The sequence below is a fragment of the Carcharhinus amblyrhynchos genome, chromosome 6 (genome assembly GCF_965287045.1).
Source record: "Carcharhinus amblyrhynchos chromosome 6, sCarAmb.v2.hapA, whole genome shotgun sequence".
NCBI lineage: Eukaryota > Metazoa > Chordata > Chondrichthyes > Carcharhiniformes > Carcharhinidae > Carcharhinus > Carcharhinus amblyrhynchos.
Genome location: NC_137329.1, coordinates 37343417 through 37360689, shown reverse-complemented (window position 1 = coordinate 37360689; position 17273 = coordinate 37343417). Strand labels below are relative to the sequence as shown.

The following is a 17273-nucleotide window of genomic DNA, read 5'->3' as shown; positions in this document are numbered from 1 at the left end:
ATAAGGCATTGGTGAGGCCGAATTTAGAGTACTGTGTACAATTTTGGTCACCTAGTTACAGGAAGGATGTAGATAAGGTTGAAAGAGTGCAGAGAAGGTTCACGAGGATGTTGCCGGGATTTGAGAAGCTGAGTTACAGAGAGAGATTGAATAGTTTAGGACTTTATTCCCTGGAGTGTAGAAGAATGAGGGGAGACTTGATAGAAGTGTATAAGATTTTGATGGGTATAGATAGAGTGAATGCAAGCAGGCTTTTTCCACTGAGGCTAGGGGAGAAAAAAACCAGAGGGCATGGGTTAAGATTGAAAGGAGAAAAGTTTAAAGGGAATATGAGGGGGGGCTTCTTTACACAGAGAGTGGTGGGAGCGTGGAATGAGCTGCCGGATAAAGTGGTAAATGCGGGGTCACTTTCGAATATAAAAGTTGGAGTGTTATGGTAAGGTTATATAAGGCATTGGTGAGGCCGAATTTAGAGTACTGTGTACAATTTTGGTCACCTAGTGCGGGGTCACTTTTAACATTTAAGAAAAACTTGGACAGATACATGAATGAGAGGAGTGTGGGGAGATATGGTCAAGTGCAGGTCAGTGGGACTAGGCAAAAAATGGTTCAGCACAGACAAGAAGGGCCAAAAGGCCTGTTTCTGAGCTGTAATTTTCTATGGTTCTATGGTTCTAAAGGGTGAGTGGGATAATGTGCTGAATCTGTCAAAGAAAAGATTTCTAATTAAACAGACTCAGGTATGGGTCAGAATGACTGAACTCTATTCCTGATGCTGCAAAAAACATAAGAGTGGGGAGGGAACCTGAGAAGGATGTCCTCTGGGGGTCTCAGCTGGAGGTTTTGCTGTGAGATGCAAAGGACTGTGGTGAGGTGATGTTTGGGAAGAATGCGGGGGGAGAGGTTTGCGTCTGAATCCAAACAAGCAACTGAAAGAGGCTAGCAAAATCAGCAGCAAGATTATGGCCTCTCCAACCTTCAGCAGGTCCACCAAGAGGATGAGGGTGGAAAAGGTGAGTGACACAACAATATCATGTGACCAGTCGCATACTCTGTGTTTCCCAGCATTTTTCTGCACAGTACACCTCAGAACAATCCACCTCACAGCACATCTCATACCTCACTCACTCTACAGGGACCTCTGCATATCTCCAAATGAACAGCCAATATGTTCAGTCATCCTTATCCTGTTGCCCTCTTACATCTTTGCTTTACAACCACCCTCCACAAAGGTTGTTCTTCTCTTCTCTCCACTCATTCCATTTCTAATAATCCAGATATGTTGTTCTAGGAGTCTGCAGATGTCAGCAACAAGCTGTTGTGAAAGGCAAAGCCTCCTGAGGCACAGGTGCTAACACATGCTGAGAGAACTGATCTAAAACCCGTAGACCTTGTGTTTGGGGCTTACCACCTTCAATCTCCATCTCTTGCATTCTCTGTGCCCTGTGGAGTGACATGTGGCTGAGCAAAGTGCAGATGTTGCTGCTGTTGATGTTGTATCTGGTGCTTTTGCTGGTCCTCTCATTCTTCATCAGAGGTGAAAGAATAGCTGCATAAGCTTATTCTGTGCTGTAGTGAAGGCTGACAACTGGGAAATTGAATGATGTTTAAGACAGGTGAACTGACAACAACACAGCTTATATGTATATACTGTCTTTAACATAGTAAAACATCACAAGGTGCGTGGTAGGAATATTTTAAAAAAAGGCACTAAGCCACATAAGGAGATATTGGGCCGATTTTACCATCATATTGCACCTGTTTTCAGAAGCAAAAACTTAGTAAAGTCGGGCGTGAGGCGAGTAGCACGATCAGCGCCCACCTCCACGCCAGTTCCCTCTTTACCAAGGCCGAAAATGGCTGCAATCGGGTACGACAGCCATTTAAATGCATTTACATTGACTTGATGGGCTGCACTGCAAACTACTGAGGACAGCAAATGTTGTCCCATTGTTTAAGAAAGGGAGAAGAGACTTCCCTGGGAATTATAGACCGGTGAGTCTTACTTCTGTGGTGGGTAAGGTTTTGGAAAGGATTATTAGAGACAGGATTTATAGTTATTTGGAGAGTAATGAATTAATTAGAGACAGTCAGCATGGTTTTGTAGCGGGTAGGTCGTGCCTTACTAACCTTATCGAGTTCTTTGAGAAAGTGACCAAAGAGGTGGATAGGGATAAGGCAGTTGACGTGGTGTATATGGATTTTAGTAAGGCGTTTGATAAGGTTCACCATGGTAGGCTTCTGCAGAAGATGCAGATGTATGGGATTGGGGGTGATCTAGGTAATTGGATCAGGAATTGGCTAGCAGATAGGAGACAGAGGGTGGTGGTTGATGGTAAATATTCGTCATGGAGTTCGGTTACGAGTGGTGTGCCTCAGGGATCTGTTTTGGGGCCACTGCTGTTTGTAATTTTTATTAATGATCTGGATGAGGGTATAGTTGGGTGGATTAGTAAGTTTGCTGATGACACCAAAGTTGGAGGTGTGGTAGATTGTGAGGAAGGGTGTCATAGTTTGCAGGGTGACTTAGAAAGGTTGCAGAGCTGGGCCGCGAGGTGGCGGATGGAGTTTAATGTGGAGAAGTGTGAGGTAATTCATTTTGGTAGGAATAACAGATGTGTTGAGTATAGGGCTAACGGGAGGACTTTGAATAGTGTGGACGAGCAGAGGGATCTAGGTGTATGTGTACATAGATCCCTGAAAGTTGGGAATCAAGTAGATAAGGTTGTTAAGAAGGCATACGGTGTCTTGGCGTTTATTGGTAGGGGGATTGAATTTAGGAGTCGCAGCGTCATGATGCAACTGTACACAACTCTGGTGCGGCCGCACTTGGAGTATTGTGTGCAGTTCTGGTCCCCACATTACAGGAAGGATATAGAGGCTTTGGAGAGGGTGCAGAGGAGGTTTACCAGGATGTTGCCTGGTATGGAGGGGAGATCCTATGAGGAGAGACTGAGAGATTTGGGGTTGTTTTCGCTGGAAAGAAGGCGGCTAAGAGGGGACCTTATTGAAACATATAAGATGATTAGAGGTTTAGACAGGGTAGATAGTGATAGCCTTTTTCCTAGGATGGAGAAAGCTAGCACGAGGGGGCACGACTTTAAATTAAGGGGGGGTAGTTATAGGACTGATATCAGGGGTAGGTTCTTTACCCAGAGGGTGGTGAGGGACTGGAATGCCCTGCCAGCTGCAGCTGTAAATGCGCCTAGTTTGGGGGCGTTTAAGAGATCTGTGGATAGGTTTATGGACGAAATGGGATTGGTTTAGATTAGTGGGTTAGTGTTTTTTTTTAAAAAGCTGGTCGGCGCAACATCGTGGGCCGAAGGGCCTGTTCTGCGCTGTTATGTTCTGTGTTCTATGTTCTATGTTCCCCTGTGTTTGTTCATCCAGAATTGGTGTGAAACAGACGTGCTGCACAGAATTCCGATTTGGGCGCTCCAGTTAGTGAGAAGGCAAATGCCAAGTGTCCCTGCTTGAGATAGGCAGTGCGGTGAAAGGGGGCTCCAACAGCTCTCTACTTGAGATCGGGGAGGGAGGTGTGGTGGGGGAAGGTGGAGTCTGCTGCCACCCTGCCTCAGGCCATTGACGGGGGGGGAGGGGGGGCTGTCTGCTGCCACTCTGCCTGAGATCAGTAAGGGAAAGGGGGGTCTGCTGTCATTCTGCCGGTGATCAGTGAGTTGCAAGGGAGGGTCCACTGCCACTTTGCCTGTGACCAGTATGGGAGAAGAGGGTTCCACTGCCACTCTGCTTGAGATCTTTGAGGGGAAAGGGGGGAATCTGCTGCCACTGTGCCTGAGATCAGTGAGGTGCAAGGGAGGATCTGCTGCCAGTTTGCCTGTGATCAGTGTGGGGGAAGGGGGTTCCGCTGCCACTCTGCTTGAGATCGGGGGGGGGAGGGGCCTGTGATTGACGGAGAAGATGGAGGGATAATGGAGTCAGTAATGTCGGGGTGAAGCAATGATGTGGAGGCCAGGCGGAGGCATTAGCTGGCCCGGGAGGGCTGTGGCAGAGGAGCCACATTCTATCTTTTTTGTTCTGCACGTGCGCAGTTGGAAGTTCCGATTGGAGCTGCAGCATTTTGGGTGTGTCCACAGGCTTGAGTGCAGAGTGCATATGGAGGAAGGAGCCTGAGAACAGGTCTAAAAGTTGGATCTGAAACACTCCCAGTTTCAAGTCTGCCCAGCACTTAGAATCAAAATGATAAAATAGGGAATATTGGATCAAAAGACCAAAAGTTTGGTCAAAGAGGTAGGTTTTAAGGAATAGCTTAAAGGTGAAAAGCAGTTGAAGTAGGGTAACAGAGCTTAGGGCCTACATAGTTGAAGGCACAGCCACCAATGGTGAAGCAATTAAAATTGGGAATGCTCAAGCGTCCAAAATTAGATAAGCTCAGATATCTCAAAGGATGATGAAGCAGGAGAAAATTACAAAGATAAGAATGGGTGAGGACTGTAAAACTTATCAGAAGTTGGCAATCATCATGCTAATCTAGCAGTGCTGGGGCAGACCCAGTGGGAACTTCATAGGTGAGAAACTCATTTATTTGTAATGTTGGGGGGAGCATAAGTGGGAGCTGGGATACTGGTGATGGCTGTTTGTGTTGGGGGAAGGGGGTGCCTGCATTGACTGGGTGGGAAGGAGTTGGGGGAAAGGGTCCAATGTTCAGGGGGGTATTGACATTGATTGTTTGTGGGGGTTGGGGAACAGATGCTGACTCTGATCGCAGAAAGGGAGTGTGGTGAATGCCAGCTCCAACCACGGGAGGTGGTGAATGCCAACTGTGATTGTGGAGGTAGAGTGTGGGGGGCGTGAGCCCCTGAGACCTCCATGATGGGGTGGAATGAGTTTGTTGCTTTGATTGGGGTGCCCTTTAAAATGGCGTCCTGATCTCAGTGCAGCTGGGCTTTGCTGGCATGTTTAGGTCCCATCCCTCTACGTGACAGCTTGAAACATGCTCATCTGTTTTTTTACAACAGTGCCAAAAGTTCGGAAGGAAAATTGACTTGTTTTCTGGAGAGAAACATGCTGTTTTTCTCACTGGAACTGACACTTTGCCAAATTCTGGTAAGATCCCCCTGAGTGTTTGTTCTCTAAAATTGTTATATCTAAGCCAAATTTAAAAAATAGTACAAGCCCATCTTTACCCACTCCTGAAAAACAATGTAAAATTTTATGCTCAAGTGCTTAACAACTCAGTTTATTTGGATAATCAAAATTGATATCCTCTATACAGTATATATTTTTAACAAATTATAATTAAAGCCTCAAATACAAGTCTTGCAATGTACTAATTTATTGATTGCACTCTGCCATTTGGTAATGCTTGTGACAACATAATTGAGAATTGCAGAGTTGTAGTGTGAATACAATCGTCTTTATGGGACTGCCTGATATCAGTATAAATTGTAGCAATTTAGGAAGTAGGTGAGGGAAAAGACAGTGTGGGGTACAAATTAGTGCTATAGTCCCATTTTAATGCATCATCTGCACATCTTTTTCTTCCTGCTGAAGTATTTGAAGAACAAATGACAAATCTGTATACTTCACCTCTCACATGTTGTGGATCTATATGCAAAACTGTCCATAACTGCCATTTGTGGTGTAACCTGTAGAACATGGGGACAGGATTCAGACATTAAACCTGTTTTGCCATTTAGTATATTTTTTCATGGTTGATCTGTACCTTTGTTTTCACCATTTTCTTTTATCAACTCAACAGCTAAAACCTATCAATTTTCACAAATCCTGAATCCACAGCTTTTTGGGGGACTGAGCTCCAGATTTCCAACATCCTTTGTGTGAATAAATGCTTCTTGATTTCATTCCTAAATAACCTATCTCTAATTTTAAGATTACGGCCTGGATCTTGTGGTAGATGGCTAAGTGGAGGTACTTGCCGCTGACTGCATGAAATACGTTTTGACCTTGGCCTTAAGCTGCACCAAGAGTTCACTCTCTTGGCTGCAACATGAGTCAAACAACAAAGTCAGTTCGCAGGTTTAGCAGCATAGTCCATTGCTGGCAAAGCCATGCCCTCTTTTTGTGTCATGTGTGGAAAATACCCCTTAAAATATCAAGAAATAATGATGGTATATTGCAGTGAAGTAAACAGAGGAGATAAATGTATGGTATGAGTCAAGAAAATTAATTAGGATATCTAAACAGTTTTTAATTTTTAGGCAGCAATGAAGCTGTGTATAAGTATTAATAAAAGCACCCATGGCTTTCCCCTGGCACCCCTTCAGGACCCATTGATCTCTCCAAGCAATCAAATCACCAGCTGTCCCCCAGTACTCCTAGCTCCACCTTCCAGGAGGGGGGAATGGATCAGGGAGCAGACCGGGAAGATTCGGGGCAGAGGAACTGGAAGAGCGGGAATATTTTAACACTCTTGTTGGTTTAAATGATTTAACACTCTTGTTGGTTTGAAAGCATGTACTGTGTTGCAGGCTGTGTTGTTGCTAGCATCGGCCCTAAAAAAAGCTACATAAAAACTAATGTAACTTCTAATCAGCCCAAGATTCCAGTGACAGATCTCTGGCCCTTTATAAACCAGCAGAGCCAGTTGCATGCACTTTGGATTTCAGCATAAACAGGATTGCCACTGCAGTCCCTAAGGATGGCAAACTTCTCAACATTCACCACTGTTGGGACTGCAAGATCGAGGCCAATGTTTTCTTGCCCTGGATCCCCCAACCTTGAAATAGTTTCTCTATATTTACCTTAGCTAACCACTTTGTTATTTTAAACACCTCAGTAGTATCACCTCTCAGTTTTCTAAATTCATGGAAATGCAAGCCAAGTTTATGCAATCTGTTGTCATAATTTAACCCTTTAAGTTCTAATGTCATTCTACTTAATCTACACTGTAGCCCTTTTAAGTCAATGTATCTTGACAGAAGTTTCATACTCAAAACTAAACACAGTGCTTAACTGGAATTTTGCCACGGTTCTGTACAAATAACACATCATGTCTTTATTTTTATTTCCAGTTGCTTTGCAATAAAGACCAATTTTCTGCGTAATGGCTTTGTGATTTGTGTACATGGACATTTAAATCATTTTGCTACTTTGCAGTTCCCATCATTAAATACCAATTTGTCTTTCTCAGATTCAAAGTAGATTCATTTCACGTTTTTCCACATTGAACTCCATCTGCCATGACTTTTCCATTCACTTAGCCTGTCTGCATCTTCCTGCACCCATAAACACAACTTACAATCCCTCTTAATTAGTACCTTTAGCTAACTTGAATACACAGTTCTCCACTCCTTCATCCTACTTATTAATATATATAGTGAAAGGCTCACTTGTCACATCTGCCCATTCAGAGATATTCTTAAACAATGGAGTACCAATCCAAAATCACAGTTATTGGATGTAGACATCTTTGGAAAATTGTAAGTACTGAATCAGCAATTTTCTCAACTATTTCTTTTAATATCCTGGTGTGGTTGTCCAAGTCCTGTGGTAAATATCATTGCACATGTTTAGCATTGACACGAAGCATTTTCCAGTGTTTCACTCTGCTTTGCTGTGGTATCAGCTCAACTTCTGACTCTAGCAGTGTTTACACAGCAACCGTAGCAGTGGTAAACCACTCCAGTCCAATGCCATAATTATAGTGTACATGCTAAAAGGCAAGTGCATGTGAAATGATTACTTAGCCCCTTACATCTGTAGATGTACCACAAATGCTAAAGAGCTGTTTCAGAATTGCTAAAAAAGACCATGAAGGAAGCTCTTGTGCAGTTTAAAAATCATAAATTGAATCACTAACTTATTATGCATAGGGGTACACATTACTAAATCATTTTGTTTTCCAAAGGATGTTGCCCTTGTAACTTTTAATTTGGTATCAATAACTACAAGAATCGTTAAAGGTTTCAGAATGGATGGGTGCAATCTTACCACCTTGCTGTGACAGTCAGGAAAATAGTGTGTGATGCCAAAAATCAGATTAATGCCTGACACCAATAGGTTTGATATCTTCATGGCATGAACTGCGAGTCAAAGCTTATTAGCATAAATTTTAATGTATTTTAATATCATTAGTGAGTTCAGTATGTATGCTACCCACCCCTTCCCAAATGCTTCCCGCTTCTGCAGTGAGACATCATGCTAGCATGAATCACTACTGCTCTATAAAAGTGTGGTTCGGGTGCAGCAGTGATGAAGGTGAGCGAGGAGGTGAATACCATTGAGCACCAGTTTCCGGGGCACATGGGGGTCTCGGCCACTGCATGGTGTGGACTGAGGTAGGGGTCTTGCATGGGTACAGGGGTTTGCTGGTCCGTGGTCTTCGGGTTGCGTGTTGTCGTTGGCCTTGGGCACATGTTGCACACATTCCTCTGGCCACTGAACAATTGCATACATGGTTGGGTCCCAACTCCTCCAATGTCATCTGTCTGCTGGACAAACTGGAATGGATAACCTTATGGACTGTCTTTTCTCTTTCCTCTTCCCCTCACACCTCCGCCCTCCTAGCAATCATGGATTTCACCTTGGATCCATGCTGCTGAGGAGGAAGAAATCCACCTACTGCAAGGCCAGCCCAGACCAGAGGCTGCAGCAGGAGGACAGGGGGCTGCCAGTTGGGGTCAGGACACGGCCACCCATCAGCCTGAGGGGAGGACCAGAGGATAGCTGAGACAGAGACACAGCATGTACAGGACCCATTTATCCTTCGATGTGCTACCAAATCTGCAGATCTGGAAGGACGCAGGATGTCAGGAAGTGGATAGATATGGATAATCCAGGTGCAACAGATGGTACTGATGCCAGGATGGGATGGGCATTCACTCATGCTGCCCAAAGGAGTCGTGCATTTTTTTTCGGCACTACCTGCTGATCCCACGTCAGCGTGTGGGCACTGACAGTGCTACCTCTCACCAGGCCACATTGCTGGCCTGACCCCGAGTCACCAGCTGTCTCAGACGAAGAAGATGGCCCTTTTCTCCTTCGCAGCATGCTGTAGCCATCCCAACTCTCTTAAATGCAGCTCCCCCTTCTTAAAAGTGCACAGCTGTGGGCACTTTGGGCGAGTGAGATATCTGGGGCCTCCATGATGCCATGATTCGCTTGGAGGCTCTTACATTGCACTATGTGTTGGAAAATTTTGATGCAGAGGGCGCCGAAAAGATCGGCTGAAGGATTCCCATTTTCTAGCTGTTATTACGCTTCACACTCCATATTTCTTTTTTCAGCAATATTCAAAAAATATTTTGCTGTTTAAAGTGAACAGAACATAAATGTGTTATTTGAATTAAGCAGACCCACTTCATACTTGGTGACACCATTGTGGCACCATGATGTAGTTACGTGGTAGTTAGCTTGTTGCTAATATGCTGGGTAGTATACACTTCATCGAATATATGAAAATATTGGGTAAAGATTTGCATTTATAGTTTTTATTGTATCTTATCAACCATTCAGAAGACAGAATGTTTTAATTTGCTAGCTTTAAACAATTTAACTGGTTGAAATAGTTGACAGAATTCATATTTTAAAGCCAAAAATTTAAATATTTTAACTCCAAATAAAATGGGGAACAGTTGTAATCTGAATTAGCCTGGAATTTATTTTTGTTGTCGTATTTGTTTAAAAATAAACGGTTGTTAGACTTTTAAAGTTGCGCAGATGACGATTTCTCATTTGCTTATATGTTTACAATGTTTTCTGCGAAGTGTAGACTGATAAAGATTAGAAAAGCAGAGCATGATTTAAAAAGAGAGATCTTTGAAACAATGCAGATTCAGGATGACTTTGTACATGCATCACAAAAAGTTAGCATTCTGGTACAGCAGGTAATTAGGAAGGCAAATGAAATGTTGGCATTTATTGCGAAGGGGATGGAGTATAAAAATAGTGAAGTCTTGCTACAACGGTACAGGACATTGGTGAGACCGCAGCTGGAGTACTGTGTATGGTTTTGGTCTCCGTATTTAAGGAGATTGGAGTTTAGAAAAATGAGAGGTGATCTTTTCGAAACATGTAGGATTCTGAAGGGACTTGATAGGGTAGATGCTGAAAGGATGTTTCCTCTTGTGGGGGAACCTGAGGGTATATTTAAAGACCAGGGGTCTGAAGACAGAATGAAGAATTTCTTCTCTGTGAGTCATTAGTTTTTGAAATTCTCTTCCACAGATTGTAGTGGAGATCGAGTCATAGAATATATTCAAGGCTGAGTTAGATTTTTGAATGACAATGGAGTCAAGGCTTATGGGGGTCAGGGAAGGAAGTGGTGCTAAGGCCATAATCAGATCAGCCACAACCTTATTGAATGGCAAAGCAAGCCCCATGGCCTACTCCTGCTTCTATTTCTAATGATTGCATTAAGAGATTTCTAGAATGAGTTGCAGATTTTACCATTTGTTTCTTTTTGTTTTAAGATTCATAGAATCACAGAATTGTTACAGTATAGAAGGCCATTTAGCCTGATATGTCCTGGCTCTCTGAAGAAGCAATCCCACTACCTTAGAGGGAATGTTTTTCTAACTGAAATGTAGGATTCACTTTGGTTTTGGTTTAGTAACATTTAGTTCTCTGGGTGGCTGGTCAGTTTTTCTGTCGAGTATCACCTGTGCAGATGCCGGCCTATTTTGTACTATATTTCAAATGTTATTTATTTCTTTGGGCTTTCACTATGTTTGCCTTGGACGAGGATTTTTGGCTTTCACTGCAATTCAGAATTTTTTTTATAGAAAGAGTATTGTGTGTAGTCACTTTCAATGCATTTCATAAAATGTTGCTGTCTCTCCAATTTATTTTTAATATTTTAAAATGTTGGTTTTCTTTTCCTTTTTTTCTTTCATATTCCTATTTCATTTGACATTCAGTTAAATATTTAAAAATATTTCTTTTAATTTCAGTTAATTTAGATACCCTGTATCTATCACTGCATTTAGATGATATTGCTTTGTTGTGCCACACATACCAAATATGATATGACCATCTGTCACAATGAATCACTAAGAGCTTAGATTTTTCACTTAGAAATAATGCCAAGGTAAAGTAGGATATTGTACCAACTGACCTGAAGTAAATTGACCCTGCCATTATTTGTTTAATTTCAATATTCCCAGTGAGCTCCAGGTTTTAGAAATGCCTCTCGCTGGGAGTTTCACAGGTGGGCGGGAACTAGTGGGCTCTGCAGAATTTAAAGGACTGTTGGAAATTTAAGGGCAACTCATCAATCAAAATTAATTGGTAAAAGGAATCTTTATTAAAAATATCTGAAAAAGTTTTGGACAATATCTGGGACTTCTGGAAGAGAGTAAAAAGGTCAAAAATGTTCTGTTGTTGCAATGAAAATGTTGTTGAACTATGTTCCTGGTGAAGGCAAGAGAGGCAGAAGGAAGTCATCAGCAGGAATTGTGCTATATCAACCAGGAATGATGAAGCAACTATACCTTTCAAGAATATACAACATTACAAGTGACTCACTTGTCTGCAACTTACAATAAAACACATGAAAGTGCTTGAATTCTTTCTTGTACCACAGGCATACTTAGATATTGGACAGGATGTTCTTCCCCCTCCCCAGTGTGTTTCATAGCGGTAGGAAACGGTGCACCACTTGCTGGTGGCAGGATCTTATTTATGGTCCTGCCATTGTCAATGTGGTTCCTCATTAAATGCACCCCTCAAAACTGGGAAACCTATGGTGGGGATGCACTATTGGCAGCAATGTAAGATCTTGCTGATGTAAAAGCCAGCAAGATTTTGGTGATTATTGTTGTGAAATCAATTATTTTTCTAAGCCAGGTGCATAAGGAGCAGATGAGCTAATCAGTGCAAGTACAAGCATAGGAGTGATTTGAGTTTATTGGTTCAAACCTATGGATTTTAATGGACAGTTATTCAAATTTGAATCATTCTGATCAACACTATTCGCTACAATATGTTTCAATCAAAGAGATAGTAAATCCTAAGAATTACTTAAAACTTTTGTTTTGTTTCTGCTAAAATATGCATTCTTTTAAGGTTTCATATATTTTTTGGCAGCTAAAGCTTCAGTTGGGAGGTATAATCAACACCAAGGCAGGTAACATAAGATAGTGTAGGTCGTACAAGCGAAATCAATGGTAGTCAGAAAAAAGGTTGCAAAATTTTTACAATAACGACACTCCAACAAAATTGGGAAAGTGGAACTATATGTGGAAATTTGGCTGCACAGTACCCCCAGGTTTGGGCTGAACACAAACAAGGTTATGGATATTTAGATGTCCCTCCAATAACAATTCCTGGGAAAGTCCACGTAAGCAATACCCACTCAAACCAGAAGTGATGGAGGCAGTTAAAAACATCATTGTAGATTTAGAGAAATAACAGAAATCACCTGTTTGGCCACTAAGGAAACCAGATGACGGTTATTGATTAGCTACCGATTATACAGCCCTAAATTGCTATGGACTCGAGCCAACCCAAATCCTGCTAGTATCTTGAGCACAATTGGAATAGAGCAGACGATAGTCACAATATTAGACATAGCTAATGTATTTTGACCAATTCCTGTTACTGAAGAACACCTGTATAAGTTTGTATTAACAGTTGGGAATCTGCAATGCAGTTGGACCCATCTGCCACAGGGATTCAATAGAAAAAGGATCAACCAAAAGTTAATTAAATTAATTATAGAGGTAGTATTTAGATTGTGGTGTGGCTCAGGTCCTAAGGAAATTTTTTTGTTTAGAACAAGTTTGTTGCAGGAAAATATTTAGTTCAAGCAGAACTTGGGATGTTGGCTAAAGAAGTTAAAATTCTTGTTAACTGAAAGGCTCCTGATGGTGAGTTAGGTTTTTGGGATGGTCCACTGAGAAGTGTAAGAGAATTTTAGATGCAAGATTCCAGTGTTAAAAAATTTTAGAACCAGGAGAGTTCTGACTTCAGGTGGGGATGATTACAGTGCTAACAATGCCTGTTTTAAATAAGTCTGCAACACTGAGATTTGATGGAACAACCTTGCTGGAAGTAAGTAGAAGGCCAAGAAATTTCAGTCCTTATCCAAATCTTTGAAACAATATTCAGGACAAGTGGTTAAGCTTTCAAGTTCTCGTATTTATCTGACTAAGGTCAGATGTAAGTCAAATGGGTGTAGAAAAAACTTAAGTTTGGTTTAAAGTATGAGGCTGAAATTTTCCAGCACTTCAGATTTAATCAACCGTGAAAGGAAACAAAAGCAAAGTTACTGCCTGCTATGAAATAGCCTGGACCTGTCAATCAGGAGGCTAGTTAAAGGTAGTGGAGCATGAAATTGAATGTAAACAAAACATTTTAAAGCATTTAGGCTTCTTAGCTTGGCCAGAAACCTGAAAAGGAAATACATTGTTTAAAAAAAAGAGGCCAGACTGAACAGATATGGTGGAAAGAGGAAGTACTTGAGGCTTTTTGGAATGTGAACTAATTGTATCAATAATGAAGTGTTTGATCTACTTTTCGTTTTGTAAGTTTATTTATTTGTGTCACAAGTAAGCTTACATTAACACTGCAATTGAAGTTACTGTGAAAATCCCCTAATTGCCACTCTGCAGCGCCTGCTCAGGTACACCAAGGGAGAATTTAGCATGGCCAATGCACTTAACCAGCACGTCTTTTGGACTAGGGGAGGAAACCAGAGCACCTGGAGAAAACCCATGTAAATATGGGGAGAATGTGCAGACTCCACACAGTGACCCAAGCTGGGAATCAAACTCAGGTGCCTGGCATTATGAGGTAGCAGTGTTAACTACTGTGTCAACATGCCGCCTTAGAACTATCAGTCAAAGGTCAGGCAGCAACTGTGGCTCATTCAGGCTATAAAGGGGAATCCTCTAGTGAAACTGACATCTCCTGTCAATCAGAATACTTCAAAGGGCCCAGGTCACACCCAAAATTTCTGAAATCAACCAAGGATGATCCCTTCTGTAGATTGGAGTGCTGCTGGGATTCTGAAGGCTTCCGAGTGTTCAGGGGGCCTGGATATTAATGTTACCAGGCCACTTCAAAGGTCTACAGAACACAGACAATAATAAAGATTTCAATAGAAAATTGTCCAAAATCACCAAAAAAAGTTATCTTCACATTTCCCTGGGTAAGAAGGGAATATCCAGCCACAAGACCCTCTCCCAGGGGAGAGTCGCAGGGTCAATTGGTCAACTTCTTTCTCCACCACCGCCACCCCAAGTCCAAGGCACCGGATGCACACTTGTCACATTAAATTAATACTATTGAGTATTCATCAGGTTCTCACCCACTTTGGGTAAGAACCTGATCACGACCAGAGGAGTGGGCCAAGAGTCTCTCAGTGAATTTGACGCCCAGTGAGAATCCCACTTTGACTCCCACACCTGATTCAACTGATCATCACAAGTCTCGCTAACAGCTAGGGGCCCCGGAGAATCATCTCAATACTTAATGCCATGCTGCCTCAGTCCTGTGCTTTGTGTACAATTGAGTTTCTCTCAATAGAAGAGAAGGAAAAATAAATTAGTATAAAGTGAAAGCATGGTTACTTAATAATAATGGATGTGAAATTTGTATCCATTTTGCTGCTGGAAATGGCTCTATGCAAGCCCTCCAGAAGATCTGCACGGTTTACCATCTTGAGGAGAAAGCTGATGCAAACTTCCATGCTTGCATCGGAAGAAACTGAACATATCATATCATAATACTGGCTGATGTGACACACAATTGCCAAATTTGGACCACACAGATTCATTGAGCAGATTTTCTTGCTATAGAGTTTTATAGCACAAAAAGAGGCCCTTCAACCCATCATGTCTGTGCTGGCATCAAACATCTATCTATTCCAGTGCCATTTCCAGCACTTGATCTGCAGCCTTTTGTGCTATGGCATTTCAAGTGCTCATCTAAATGCTTCTTAAATGTTGTGAGTGTTCCTATTTCCACCACCCTTTCAGACAATGAGTTTCATATTCCCATCACCCTTCAGGTGAATATGATTTTCATCAATGCACCTCTAAATCTCCTGCCCCTGACCTTAAGTCTATGACCCCTGGTTATTGATCCCTCTACTAAGGGGAAACGAAAATAGTATCAGGAGTAGGCTATTCAGCCCTTCAAGCCTGCTGCACCATTAATTGTGATCATGGCTGAGCATCAAATTCAATCCCCTGTTCCCACCTTCTCCACTATCTGCCAATCAGAAAAAGACTCATTTATTCCAACTCTTTGCTTCTTGTTAAAAAAACAGAAATACCATTAAAAAGCCTGCGAAAATCTTTACAAAGGCAATTGCTTACCTTTCCTCTGTGTAACCTTCTCTCCGCTTGCTCCAACAAACAATGGCCAATGAAGAGAGACTAAATAGACTGGGTCTGTACTCATTGGAGTTTAGAAGGATGAGGGGGGATCTTATAGAGACATATAAGATAATGAAGGGGATGGATAGGGTGGAGGTAGAGAGATTCTTCCCGCTCAGAAAGGATAGCAGGACTAGAGGACACAGCCTCAAGATAAGGGGGGGGCAGTTTAGATCGGAGTTGAGGAGGAACTTCTTCACTCAAAGGGCGGTGAATCTCTGGAATTCTCTTGCCCGTTGAAGTGGTGGAGGCTACCTCGCTGAATATATTTAAGTCACAGGTAGATAGGTTTCTGGTAGACAGGAGAATTAAGGGTTATGGGGAGAAAGTGGGAAAGTGGAACTGATCCACTTCAGATCAGCCATGATCTTATTGAATGGTGGGGCAGGCTTGAAGGGCTAGATGGCCTACTCCTGCTCCTATTTCTTATGTTCTTATGTTTCTTCCCATCAGCCCTATCTATGTCCCACATTATTTTGAACACCTGAACCAGGTGCCCCACCCCCCCCAACCCCCACCCCCACAACCTTCTCTGCTCCAAAAAAACAACTCCAGCCTAACCAGTTTCTGGTGACTAGCACTGCTAGCTGTGCAGATACATGGATTTGGGCCTGTGTCTGTGGGAGTTTGTGCATTCTCCCTGTGGATGCGTGGGTTTCCTCCGGGCGCTCCGGTTTCCTCCCACACCCCAAAGATGTGCTCTTAGGCTGATTGGTTTTACCAAATTGACACTATTCTCCCCTGAATCTGGCTAAGTCAGGGGTTCTATTCGTAGACACGCAGGGTAGAATAGGTGTAGGGTGATGCGGCGGCGCGGGCTTGTTGGTCCGAAGGGCCTGTTTCCCGTGCTGGGTTGTTCTTTGTTCTTTGTAGTTTCTCTTCATAGCTTCATAGCCCAGGCAACATCCTGGTGAACATCCCCTGAATCCTTTCTCATGAAATCCCATCCTTCCTATAGTATGGTGACTGCAATTGCACACAGTACTCTAGCTGTGGACTTACGAGTATTTTATACAACTCCATCATAGCCTCCCTGCTCTTATAGCAGAAAGTTGTAGTTTGTCTGGCATCTTGCCAAAACCATAGTTTTAGTGAGCATTGTGAGGGTGTATTACTTTACACATGTAGTAAAACTTGATTTCCAAAAGGCATTCAGTAAGGTGTGACAAAAGCTTGATAGGCAAGAAAATAACTCAAAAAGTTGGGGTAATATCTTAATGAGGATAGAGGATTAGTTAACCACCAGGAACCAAAACTTAAGCATTAATGGGGCATTTTTAAGTTGGCAGGCTGTTACTAGTAGAGTGCCACCAGGAATAGTGCAGAGGCCTGAGCTTTTTACAATCCACGTAAGTGATTTAGACAAAGAGGCGGGAAGTAATGTGTCTAGGTTTGCTGATGATTAAAGCTCAGTGGAGATTAGGAGGGCATAAAGAGGCTGTGAAAAGATGTAGACAGGTTAAGTGAGTGAGCAACATGATAGCAAATGAAGTTAAATGTGGGAACATGGAAAGTTTTTCACTTTGGTCTGCTCCCGCTGCAGTTTTACTGGTACCTCCTTTAGGGATTTTTCCCGCAATGGGATAGGTCAGCACCAAGGGTTCATGCCACTTGCTAAAGCCTGGAGACTGTTAGCTGGGCTGTGCCCCTCGGTGACCTTTTCCCTTCAGCGTGAACTGCCTGCTTGGTTCTGAATCAGCTTTGGCCAGGTTCCACTCCCAGTTGCACAGCTAGGACAAGAACGTGCCAGCCTGTTATATATTTAAATGGCTGCATGGTTGCTTTAAAAGCTGATCACATGATTTGATGATGATGTCATTAAGGATGTTTCAGAGACTCCAGCTTTTCATTTCAGTTGTACTCTATACAGGCAAGATCTCCTGGAATAAATCTGTTGTTGGTTTCAATCCACCTGTGCAAATCAAAGCTGCTTCTTATTGGAAGAGTGGTGGGGGGGATGCTACAGAATAG

General features: G+C 42.5%; 1 protein-coding gene across 3 annotated transcripts in view; it reads left to right on the top strand.

Moving 5' to 3' along the window:
• The window catches only part of LOC145343827 (uncharacterized), a 252433-nt gene that overhangs the window by 74145 nt on the left and 161015 nt on the right, over positions 1–17273 (top strand). The window lies entirely within an intron of this gene.